This window comes from Bos mutus, unplaced genomic scaffold, assembly GCF_027580195.1.
Source record: "Bos mutus isolate GX-2022 unplaced genomic scaffold, NWIPB_WYAK_1.1 CTG405, whole genome shotgun sequence".
In the NCBI taxonomy this organism is placed as follows: domain Eukaryota; kingdom Metazoa; phylum Chordata; class Mammalia; order Artiodactyla; family Bovidae; genus Bos; species Bos mutus.
In genome coordinates this window covers 15574-26792 of record NW_027219891.1, presented here as the reverse complement: position 1 = coordinate 26792, position 11219 = coordinate 15574, and the positions used below count along the sequence as shown (strand labels likewise).

The 11219-nt window shown below is 40.0% G+C and overlaps 1 long non-coding RNA gene and 1 pseudogene across 1 annotated transcript; one reads left to right on the top strand and one right to left on the bottom strand.

Annotated features, from left to right (window-relative positions):
• Positions 1-248: 248 nt before the first annotated feature.
• LOC102269255 (olfactory receptor 1165-like) lies at positions 249-1199 on the bottom strand (annotated as a pseudogene).
• Positions 1200-3277: 2078 nt separating this feature from the next.
• Positions 3278-10811, top strand: LOC138987009 (uncharacterized). Its single transcript, XR_011463506.1, has 2 exons — positions 3278-3688; positions 8464-10811. It is a non-coding gene; the product is annotated as an uncharacterized lncRNA (long non-coding RNA).
• Positions 10812-11219: the final 408 nt, after the last annotated feature.

Below are 11219 nucleotides of genomic sequence, written 5' to 3'. Positions count from 1 at the left end.
TCCATAATGTATTATTTCTATATTAACTCAGAAATAATTGTAGCTCATCCTGACCATCAAAAAAAAGTAAAATGCAACATACAATTTATTTGAAACATAATCATATATTTATTTAAAATAAAGGTAAACTAGCATCAGAAATATATAAGAAAATTATTAGGCATAATATGAACATAAACATATTTATTTGAGTTATACACAGCTTGACTTTAATTCAAGTGGTTTTTCAGTCCTATTGGACTTCTGAATTATATTGAGGGAGAAAGCAGTTTCATGGTTATCAAACTCCTGACTGTCTCTTTCACACCTTTATTCCTAAGGCTATAGATAAGGGGGTTCAGCATAGGAATCATGACAGTAAAAAACACAGTGGCTACTCTGACGAGGAGCCATGAGCTTTTGGAGTTGGGTACACAATGAAGGAACAGAACAGTCCCCTGGAAAATGGTGATGGCAGTCAGGTGGGAGGCACAGGTGGAGAAGGCTTTTCAGAGTCCAGCAGCTGAAGGCATCTTGATGATTGTGACAACTGTGAAAACGTAGGAGGTGAAGATAATCAGGAGGCTACACACACCTCATTGAGTGTAGAAATGAAACACGTCAGTTGACTGAAATGGGTGTCAGAACAGGAAGCAGAGATGATGGCAGAATACTCACAGCCAAAGTGATGTATGACATAGAACAGCAGAAGGACAGCTCCAAAAGAGAACATGTGATTGTCAAGGAACACATTCCACCCCACGTGTAAGTCCCAGCAACCAGGAGGCTGCAGAGCTTAGGAGACACAGCAGCTGTGTAGAGCAGGGGTTACAAACAGCCACAAACCGGTCATAGGCCATCACTGCTAGCATGGACATCTCTGTAATCACAAATGCACAGCCAAAGAAAAACTGTGCCATGCATCCTTTGAAAGAGATAACTCTGTCTTCCAGTACCAAGATATCTAGGAGTTTGGGTGTAAATACACTGGAAGAACAAATATCCAAAAAGGATAAATGGCTAAGAAAAAAGTACATGGGTGTGTGGAGTTTGAGACTTGTCCTTATGATCACTATTACACCAAGGTTCCCCACCAGAGTGACTGTGTAAATGGTCAAGAACACCAGGAAAAGGGGTGCCAGGAGGTGCGGGTATTCTGAGAAGCCCAAGAGGATGAACATGATCACAGAGCTCTGATTTCCTTCACTCAGAACCATGGATCTTGATTTAAAAGATAAAAATAAAGAAGAATTAAAATTGAGCAATGAAACACGAGAAGGTGGAGTGAAAGAAGCTCAAGATTGCTCAACCTAAGCTAGTGAAGCAGTGTGATCAGTGTACACCCAGGAATGTTCTGAAGTGTCAGGCTGAAGTCTTTGCTTGACAACTTGAGTAAATTTGAATATGGGAAATTAGATTTATCCTTTAGAACTTCAGTTTCTTTATCTGGAAAATAAGAAAGAATAGTATTTATCAGTAGTAGTATTATATATAAATGATTCCTGAATGAGTATAATGCTTAGAGTACTAAATATCCCCAAAATAGAATATAATTATATGAGAACACAGGCTACATAGAAGGAAATAAAAAAAAAAAAACTAAACAAATCATTGATTGGGTTATGGCAGTCATATGATAACAGCAGAATTGGCCTGGGAAAGATTAAACATTTTTAACACATAAAGAAAAATATAATAGTAAATTTCTCTGGGGTTAAACATATAACTGCACATGCACGATGGTCCTGGGACTAATAAAAATAGAATTTAGCCTGTATATTGCTGTTTTCAGTTCATATAGGTCTCCTCTGCCAAAAATCTTCTGGATTCCATATCCCTCAGATCAGAGTGAAAGGATGATCCTAGGTTAAATCAACTCACCAAATGCCAGATATCCCTGGTGTATTTCTCTGATGGATTCCTTGTTAACACTAATATGCTGCATACACATTTTGTATCAAAATCAAAATTTTGTTTAAACATTTCCTGTCCTTTAATCAGAAAGTTGATGATTCTTACAAAATATAGTTAATAATAATAGCAAGAAATATAATCTGTTATTTTTGCAACAGTCAAGAAATTGCAGAAGGAGAATGAACATGTCTTTGAGTAATAGGCAGACTTAGAAATTATACTTCATGATGGTGTTTTAATTTGTTTTATATCTAATCACCTAACCCTAGGGACTCAAACCTTGAAGAATTCTTACAGAGTTTATTGTCATGAGCTATAGACAGAATAACTAAAGGAAAATTCCTCTTCTGTAATTTACAGTATGATTTCTTTTGTCATTGACCTATTGCTGATGTTTTTAAAAATAATTCACCTCCATACGGAGGCTGTGTTTGTGCATGCTAAGTCGCTTCAGTCATGTTGGACTCTTTGTGACCCCATGGACTGTAGCCCACCAAGTTCCTATGTCCATGGGATTCTCCAGGCAAGAATACTGGAGCAGGTTGCCATGCTCTCCTCCAGGGGATGTTCCTGACTCAGGAATTGAACCCCTGTCTCTTTATGTCTCCTGCATTGGCAGGAGGGTTCTTTACCACTAGTGCCACCTAGGAAGACCATACAGAGGCTATACTTCTTAAAATCATGAAAAATTACATTAGTATATTTTCCAATGAACCTAACCCAAATTATGGCTGATACAATGTGCTTTTTAGTCTTATATATCTCTACATATATTGATATGGAAACACACTTAACATTACACTGTACAAAACACACAACATTATACTATACATATTTTTGCATTTAGCCAGTTAGGCTTATTATTCATGCCCTGAGTATGAGTACCATCAGCTATGGGTTGGTAGAGTGGATATTGATTAGGTGTCATGATCCTAGCTTGGACAGCAAGGAGATCCAACCAGTCCATCCTAAAGGAAATGAGTCCTGAGTATTCACTGGAAGGACTGATGCTGAAGCTGAAGCTCCAATATTTTGGCTAACTGATGCAAAGAACTGACTCATTGGAAAAGAGCCTGAAGTAGGGAAAGATTGAAAGCAGGAGGAGAAGGGGCCGACAGAGGATGAGGTGGTTGAATGGCATCACTGACTCGGTGGACATGAGTTTGAGTAAGCTCCGGAAGTTGGTGATGGACAGAGAAGTCTGGCATTCTGCAGCCCATGGGGTCACAAAGAGGCAGACATGACTGAGCAACTGAACTGACTGACTGATTTATGATACTGCTGATCAGTTCAGTTCAGTCGCTCAGTCATGTCCGACTCTTTGTGACCCCATGAATTGCAGCCCAGGCCTCCTGTATAAAAGGAGAAAGTCCTTGGGAAAATGGCGAAGGGCCAGAAGTAGGCGGCTTTGCACTACGGATAGAAAGACATCTCCTGCCTTTGGTTATGCTCAGTGCCAAGAGTTAATAATAAATAGGGATGTTACTTATGAGAGCAGGTTGTGGGAGAAGCCCATGAGTCATTTAGAGCGCACTGTCCTTGAAATGTTTCTACTGATTATGTGTTAACTCCGTATGCACTCTGCTGGCCACATACTTTGAGCTCTTTGTTCCTGCTTCTATAAAAAAGCTTGACTGCAGAAATAAACTTGTCAGTCCTTGCAAGAGACTGTCCAAGTGTCCTTCTTTCAGGTTCATCACTTCCAAGTCCCAGGGAGAAAAACCCCAACAAGTGGCGCCATGAAAAGGGACTTGAGAGAAAGGCTGAACAAAGCGATGAGCCCCTGCAGAAAGAGGTAAGCAGGATGGGACAACATAGGAGTAAAATTCCTTTCATTTCTATAATGCATCATTTTTTGAAACAAAATGGTGTTAATGTTTCAAGAGATCAGTTGAATGACTGCTATCATATACTAGTGGAACATAATCCATGGTTCCTGGAGGAGGGGACTCTTGATCTTGATGTATGGAAAAGGGTTAAGAATAATGTTTTGCGAGCATATCAGCAGGGAGTTCACATTCCGCCTCAATGGTGGGTTACCTGGTCACTCATACGGGCTGTCACAGAACAAATTGAAGGGCATAATGTTGATTTGGAGGTAGAGACTTTTCAGTCTTTGCATGAATACGAGCTTGATGAACAAGACATGCAAGGTGCTTTGAAATGCAAGAATGTCATGCTCAATCAAACACAAACCCTGGAAAAACAACTTGAGAATGTATCTATTAAGGATGTGCCAAAACCAAAACTGCTTAAGGTGGAAGTCATTTCACTCAGTGGACAGCCCAAATCTGAGGCTTTTCCTTCTGCTCCATCTGTAACTGCAGTTGCTAATCTTGCTCGCACTAACCACTTCACTCCTCCTCGGGAGATGCCTGCTTGTGCTTTCGCTTTCCCAATACAATTTGATCAACCCGTCCAGGGTCAAAATTCTTGGGATGGTATAGATTTTAGCATGTTGTCTAGCTTTAAGAAAGCATGTACTCTGTATGGACCTACTTCTCCTTACTGTATAGAATTTCTCAGAGGATGGGCTGACCATTGGATGCCATATGATTTTTTTTTCAAGTAGCAAAGATGGTTTTAAATCCTCAACAATTACTGCAGTGGCAAATGTGGGTTGGTGATGAGGCCCAACAGCTGATGATTGACCAGCAATCTCGTGGTAACCCTGCCAATTTAACCTATGATATACTGACTGGAACAGGGACTATGGTGGATGTAATGGCGCAATTAGCTAACATTACCCTTGAGATGTTACATTTCATTAAAGAAACTGCCTGCAGGGCATGGGCAAAGGTTGCTAGCGCTAACTCTGATGGTTCATTTGTTAAGATTATTCAAGGACATGAGGAGGAATATTCTCAATTTATAGGAAAATTAAAGGATGCAATTGAAAAATCTATTAAGGATGTGACTTTACAAAACATTATTTTAAAACAACTTGCTTTTGAAAATACTAGTGAGGAATGTCAATCTGTGCTCAGACCAATTCAAGAGACTGGCTCTCTTATGGAGTATTTGAAAGCATGTAGGGACATCAGGTCTATGTCCCATAGAGCAAAATTGGCAGCATTGGAAACCTTTAATGTACAAAAGGCTGCTAATACCAAATGTTTTAACTGTGGGAAGCCCGGCCATATGAAAAAACAATGTCACCTGCCAACACAGGCCAGAAAAAATAATACTACTTCTAATAGGAAGAGACCCCCAGGAGTATGTCCAAGATATAAAAGGGGGTTTCATTGGCTGAATGAATGTCATTCTAAATTTGATACGGATGGAAACACTTTGAACCCCGTGCACAGCAAAAACAACAGGGAAACTGATAAAGGGGCCATCCTTTAGCCCCACTACAAAAGGAGGACCTAGCGTTATGATGCTACAAGCAGCTACATCTAAGAGTGCTTGCATTGATATACCTAGTCCTTATGATATGGAACTAATAGAATTATACAACCCCCACAAAATTCCCACTGGATATTATGGCCCAATTCCACCCGGGACAGTGGTACTGATTTTGGGACGTAATAACTGCACAATGAGAGGTTTAGTGGTATTGACCGGTGTTGTGGACGAAGATTATGAAGGGGAAATACATGTTATGGTAAATGTTGTGAAAACGGGAAATGCATACTTACAAAAAGGGGAACATTTTGCACAATTATTACTTTTGCCATATGTTAAACCAATGCAGGCATCTGATAAAGTTTGGCAGGGAGGCTTTGGCAGTACCAACCTTACTGCTGCACTATCCACCTTATTAAAGGAACATCAGAAACCCATGCTTACTTTACGCATACGGGGAAAGAATTTCACAGGCATGTTAGATACTGGAGCTGACATTTCAATCATTAGAGCTGCAGAGTGGCCCCTCGATTGGGGTAAGGTTGTGGCTCCTTCTAGACTATTAGGAGTGGGTGAAGCTGATGCCACACAAACTTTTGTCAGTGCATCCTATTTACAAGTGTATGGCCCTGATCAAATTGTAGCTTATCTTAAACCCTATGTCACTGATATCCCTATCAATTTATGGGGATGGGATTTTCTTGAACAAATGAAAGCCACAATTTCTTTAAATGAACCTTTTTACTGGGGGCCATTGAGTTAACACTGCTGCCCCTCGATTGGGAATCTGATACCCCAGTATGGACACCTCAATGGCTCCTAATTAAAGAAAAATTGGCAACTCTTATGCAATTAATTAATGAACAATTACAAAAAGCTCATATAGAACCTTCATTTTCCCCGTGGAATTTCCCTGTTTTTGTAATAAAAAAGAAGTCAGGAAAATGGCGAATGTTGATAGATTTAAGAAATATTAATAATACCATGTCACCTATGGGGCCCTTACAACCCAGATTGCCCTCCCCTTCTATGGTGCCAAAAGGATGGTCTGTAGTTATTATTGACTTACAAGACTGCTTTTTTACTATACCTTTGCACCCTAAAGGTAGAAAACGTTTTGCCTTTTCAGTTCCTTCTATAAATCACATGGCTCCTGTTAAAAGATTCCAATGGAAGGTGCTACCTCAGGGAATGATGAACTCCCCTACCATTTGCCAATATCTCATATCTGTTTTATTACAACCCATTAGAGACAAGTATCCTACTGCATTTATAATTCATTATATGGATGATATATTTCTCTCTATGGAATCTGAACTCTGTTTACAACAGTTATATAAGGAAGTTACTATTACTCTTCAAAATCATGGCCTGCTTATTGAGCCAGATAAAATTCAGTGGAAAGCACCCTTTAATTATTTAGGACATGTTATGGAAGAATCTAAAATCAAACCTCAAAAAATTCAAATTTCTGTGCAATCTCTATGCACGCTGAATGATTTTAAAAAATTGCTAGGAGATATTAATTGGGTGCAGCCATCTGTTGGCATCCCCACCTATGCCTTACAAAATCTATTTAAAATTTTAGAGGGATCCCCCGACCCTAATAGCTCTAGGCAGCTAACAAAAGAGGCCAAATAAGAACTGGCCTTAGTGGAGAAATGCATTCAACAATCTTTTTCAACTCGGCTAGATTATGATCAACCAGTTTCTTTATATATATTCCCTACTGAACATTCGCCCACGGCAATTATAGCTCAACATAGCCCAATAGAATGGGTATATTTACACACTAAACAGTCTAAAAAATTGTATCATATATTGAGAAAATAGGGCACTTAATTGTGTCAGGAAGAAGCCATGTACAAACTTTGACTGGATTTGATCCATATGCAATACACGTTCCCTTGACAAAAAAGGAATTGCAAATTGCCCTACAGTATAACCTGACCATGCAAATGGAATTAAGTGATTTTCAGAATGTTATCTCATTTCATCTGCCGAAAAGAAAATTGTGGGACTTTCTACAATGTACTAAATTCATTTTAACTAATATCATTGCATCCCAGCCTATTACCAGTGCACCCACCTATTTCATTGATGGCAACAAGAAAGGCATAGCAGGGATTGTCAGCCCTGATATCAAAGAGAAATTACCCACTACCTATTCTTCAGTACAAAGAGCTGAATTGTATGCTTTATATGCTCTTTTGTCGCTTCAACCATTATCTTTTGACATATATACTGATTCCAAATACCTTGCTTCCCTTTTTCCTGATTTTGTTACCACCTTTTTATACAACCTAGATGAGGAATTATATACTCTCTTTGCACAGACTCAAGCTTTAATTCGTTCACGTATGGAACCTTTCTTTATTGCACATATACGTGCTCATTCAGGTTTACCTGGCCCTCTGGTCGCAGGAAATGATGCTGTTGATAGACTCATAGCTCCCATTTTTACATCTGCCAATGACAAACATGCTAATCTTCATACAAATGCTAAGAGATTACACTCTAAATACCATATTCCTCTCACTGAAACACGACATATTATTAAAACCTGTGATGTCTGCACCCCTCTGCACTTACGAACTACGATTTCAGGAGTTAATCCCCAGGGGCAACAACCTAATTCCCTTTAGCAATCTGATTTCATTCACTGCTCCTTAAGAAAATTTTCTTTGCTTTTTGTCTCACTTGATACATTTTCAGGCTTTATCTGGGCAGTACCTGTCTCTTCAGAATTCAACAAACACACCATTTCTGCACTCTTACTCACCTTCCCCGTTATGGGGATTCCTTCTGTCTTGAAAACAGACAATGGACCTGCATTCACCTCGCATTCATTTCGTTCATTTTTATCAGAATGGAACGTCACACACATTACAGGAATACCCTATAATCCTCAGGGGCAAGCCATTATCGAAAGAGCCCACCACACCCTAAAAACTCATTTACTAAAACAGAAAGGGGGAATATGGAAGAGGAGATACACTTCTTATCCTATGAACCCTCAATTACTATTATCTTTAACTCTTTATTCCCTGAATTTTTTAAATTTAACAAAAAATAATTCTGACACTTGTGCAGATAGACATTTTGCAGAAGACAAAAACAGCAAATTAGAAATCAATACACCAATATAGTATAAGCAATTTAATCAGTGGCTGCCAGGAATCTTACGACTCCTAGGCAAGGGTTATGGTCTTGTCATTGCAGATGGAGAGGAAATCAGGGTTCCCCTTCGCCATGTCCACTACCGAGGACCCCAAAACCAGACTCCCTCGGGAAGGGACTAAGTTGACACAAAGGGTCTCGTCAATGACCCTGGAGGAGCCAATGAAGAAACACCATCGTCTGAATCCTTACCCGACATGGGCTCAAGTGAAAAAACATGACTCGTCAGGCTGAGCAGACACTGAAGAGCACTGGAACTCCTATGACTCCAGATAAGCTGTTTCTGGCAATGTTAGCTGTTCTTTCCTGTTCCTCTGGGGTAAGTGCAGAGTATGTTTATTGGGCATACATACCCAACCCACCACTTCTCTCCATAGTGGATTGGGTAGATAAAGCCCCTATGATCTTTACTAATGACAGCATGCATTTTCCAAGTCTCTGGTCCACAAAGCGACCAATCCATGAAGAAGATGAGGGAAAGCCAATCAATATTTCCATGGGATTCAAAACCTTGCCTATCTATTTCAGATCTCATCCCCTTTGCATGACTATCTTCCCACAGTGATGGGCATACTCTGCCAACAATGGGACTGCTTCACATCTGGGAATGTTTGCCGTGGCATCTTTCTTACTTAACGGTTCCGAGCGATATTATCCAGGCCAGATAGCCAACTATTTGAACTCACTTTTTCAACCAGAGGAACCAACATGTCATACTGTATCTTGGAGAAGAAAACAGGAGATACAACCATTACATTGGTCTGACCGTCGAGGCCAATTTGGGAAAGTTTCTATAATTCAGCAAAATCATACCAATCATACATTTATATTTGTTGACTGGGGACCTCAATGTTTGTTTGTAAACTGTTCTGAAGAGCAGGAGGAACATCATTTGCTCCTGGTTTAATAGATCAAGCCTTGGAGGCCTTCATAAATCCAAGACAAGTTTCTGGACTGATAAGGACATATTGTTGAATTGGTATAATGGGGGCTTATCACCCCTACGACCCAGGATTGTCGTCCCTATTGTGGGGCCAGAGCAATGGCACATTTGGAAAATTCCAGCAGCCTTAGAGCACTTCGCTAGTGTTTATAGGACTATGGGTGTGTTTCATCCTTCTAATTACACCTTCCTATATAATAATACTGGCTATATTCAATCATGTGTTCACCTTCCATACTTGTTTATTGTAGGGCATTTTGATACTGACTTATCAGCCAAGATTGTCAATTGTACTGCATGTGCATTGTATAGCTGCCTTAATCACACCATTTCATATCACAATGCTGGCATTGCACTAGTTAAACAAAGATCTGAGTTATGGCTTCCCGTAAACTTAACTGAGCCTTGGACTGATTCTGTGTTTCTTTCTGTACTGTTGAAAACTGGGTTTAGGCAATTTAAGCACATCCTTAGGTGGATTATTGCAGGCATCCTAAGTCTTATCTCCACTGTGACTGTAGGAACTTTGTCTGATATGGCTTTACATAATTCTATACAAAGCATGATTTTATCACTGCTTGGCACAAAGACTCTCCTGATCTATGGATTCGACAAGCTCAAATAGATCAGCAATTACAAACACGAATTAATGAGTTACAAACTGTGGTTATCTACTTAGGAGATCAAATGCAGCAACTGACTTTCCGAACACGTATACGCTGTCACTGGAATTTTACTTCTTGTTGTCTGACTAACATGCCCTATAATAGCACTGAATATCCGTGGAATAAGGTTAAGGCGCATTTGCAGGATCTCACAAGTAACTCAAGTTTAGACATCAAATTGTTGAAACAACAAGTTGCTAATTTTCAAGTTACGGTACCTAGGGAATTGTATAGTACTCAATTCTATGATACTTTAACCAAAACCCTATCGTCTCTAGACCCTAGAGCTTGGCTTTCAGGAAGCAATATTTTCATATATGTATTAATCACCCTGCTCTTTTGGTCCTTGATTATAGGATACAGAAGGCTCTACTCAAGACTCTGTGCCTCCCACAATGGAGTCCAACTAGCTGCTGCTGTGCTTAATTTAAAAACAAAAGAAGGATATGTTGGGAAGTGTAGTGCAAAATAGCCATAAAAGGAGAAAGTCCTTGGGAAAATGGCGAAGGGCCAGAAGTATGTGGCTTTGCACTACAGATAGAAAGACATCTCCTGCCTTTGGTTATGCTCAGTGCCAAGAGTTAATAATAAATAGGGATGTTACTTGTGAGAGCAGGTTGTGGGAGAAGCCCATGAGTCATTTAGAGCGCACTGTCCTTGAAATGTTTCTACTGATTATGTGTTAGCTCCGTATGCGCTCTGCTGGCCGCATACTTTGAGCTCTTTGTTCCTGCTTCTATAAAAAAGCTTGACTGCAGAAATAAACTTGTCAGTCCTTGCAAGAGACTGTCCAAGTGTCCTTCTTTCAGGTTCGTCGCTTCCAAGTCCCGGGGAGAAAAACCCCAACACTGTTCATCACCAATTCCAAGACTTCACTCAAATTCATGTCCATTGAGTCAGTGATGCCATGCAGCCATCTCATCCTCTGTTGTCCCCTTATCCTCCTGCCCCAATCCCTCCCAGCATCAGAGTCTTTTACAGTGAGTCAATGCTTCGCATGAGGTGGCCAAAGTACTGGACTTTCAGCTTCAGCATCATTCCCTCCAAAGAAATCCCAGGGCTGATCTCCTTCAAATTGACTGGTTGGATCTCCTTGCAGTCCAAGGGACTCTCAAGAGCCTTCTCCAACACCACAGTTCAAAAGCATCAATTCTTCAGCGCTCAGCCTTCTTCACAGTCCAACTCTCACA